Source organism: Belonocnema kinseyi, chromosome 2, assembly GCF_010883055.1.
Source record: "Belonocnema kinseyi isolate 2016_QV_RU_SX_M_011 chromosome 2, B_treatae_v1, whole genome shotgun sequence".
In the NCBI taxonomy this organism is placed as follows: domain Eukaryota; kingdom Metazoa; phylum Arthropoda; class Insecta; order Hymenoptera; family Cynipidae; genus Belonocnema; species Belonocnema kinseyi.
Window position 1 is genome coordinate 151,827,209 of NC_046658.1, and position 1,998 is coordinate 151,829,206.

Below are 1,998 nucleotides of genomic sequence, written 5' to 3' on the forward strand. Positions count from 1 at the left end.
ATATGAAAGGTGAGATATGGTTCATTAAATGTGATAGAGGTAGTTCATATGGGTCTTGAAATATTACTTTTTAGATAGATATATTAACCAGAGCCTTCAAGAGTGATTTTAGGTCATTCTAATTTATTTTACATTTTTTTAGCGGTTTTAATCGAAGAAAACTGAGATTGGGTTCGTTTAATTATATAGGGATAGCAACTAGGGGTTGCGGAATATCACTGGGGTATAAATATGTCAACTAGAGTGTTGAAATTTTATTTGTGGTTATTCTTCTTAAATTTTTTTTCGCGTTTTCAGTTAGAGACAGCTGAGAATGGATTCATTAAATGTAATAGGGGTTGTTCCTATGGGTTGTGGGATATAAATGTGGAAATAGATTTATTAACTAAAGTGTTTAAAAGTTATTTGGGATAGTTCTTTTTAATTTGATTTTTTTATTATTACTGTGGGGAAGTGGGCATAGTTTAGAGTTTTTCGAGGGTGAATACCATAATTCTTTTTCATTTGGAGATTTTTCAACAGTGTATCGTGAACCCCATAGAACCATGACTTAGGGTTTATATTTTTTTAGTTTTGTTTAATATCGATACTTTTAGTCAGGGGTATCTGTAAGTGACAAGGGTTGCTTTATCACAATATAATTTGTCATTTTTAGTGAACTGAAAACAAGCTTAAGCCTACGGTATATTTTTTTTCGTACTTATTCCATATATTTTTCTTTAGGATTTTTTTAAGGGTTAGGATTGATTTTTGGAAATAATTTGTGTGTGTGTTTTAAGAAGACGAAAAATTGAACAATATTCGGAAATGCTTACAGTAAGGGTAATTTTTAGGAGTCAGGGGTTGTTTTTTGAAAATTAATTTTTGCAGTTTTTGAGAGCCCAAAAAAAAAAAATTCTAGCGCGGTTGATGTTTTTAATTCTTTCAATCTTTTCTAATGAAGGTGCTGGCGGCCAGAAACTCCACCCAAAAGTCGATTTTTTTAGAAAACTAAAAGAGCCCAAAAATCGGCATCGGTGCCCAAAAAAAGCCTAAAGTTATGACAAAAGGACGAAATTATTTCGTGAAATTACGAAAATACTCGGTATGACTCGGATCCCTTCGGCACTATTCGGAAGGATGCCGCCGTTTTCGCCTAAGTCTAAGTACAAGCAAATGATAGGTCATGTGCGTTTTAAAGTTCTTTCTACACATTAATTCCCTTTGAACATAACTTTTAAGTGCAAAATCTCCGGTTGTCTCATCGTTAGTGACTTGCGTGTCAGAAAATTCGTACTTGACATGGTGAACATTGAAGTGAACATTGATAGTTTCTGTGACAAAATTATAGTGAACCGAAAAAAGTATTGCTGTTAAAATTTTACATTACCGTTACTAAAAATTACGAAAAATGTTTTGTATGTTTACGAAACATGTAACTGAAAGATGATGACGTTGGCGCTACTGAAAATTATGGACCGTTTCATAGTTTTACGAAATATCTAACTGCAAAAAACGTCCACTACAAGTTTCGTAAAATTCCGCAAGAAATTTTTAACAGTATACATAATTCATGATGCAATAAAAAACTGAAATAAATTTCATTACGAAGTTTATGAACTCCGATCCTCTATTTTTTGTTAGCTAATTTGATAATATTCTGACTACCAATACTTGATTAACAGAAGATGAAAACCCGATAAGAGGATCCGCTGGTGTTCTAAGTGAAAATTCTCATATTGAAATGAAAAAGCTAAAATTGTTGGTTATTCTAAGCTGAAAGTATTTGGAGTAAACTTTAAACATTAAGGCCGATTTTGTTTAAAGCCAAATTAGTGGTTTCTAAAGAATTTAAACCCTCATGGAAATATAAGCGCAGTCTGTTACTGCAAAAATATGACTGTTCATAAAACCAGCTTAATGTACGAGGGTGGATTGATAAGTTTCCGGCCTGACCAAGAAAAACAACGTTTTTAAGAATTTTTTTTTTTATTTCTCAACATAATCTCCTCCAAGGCT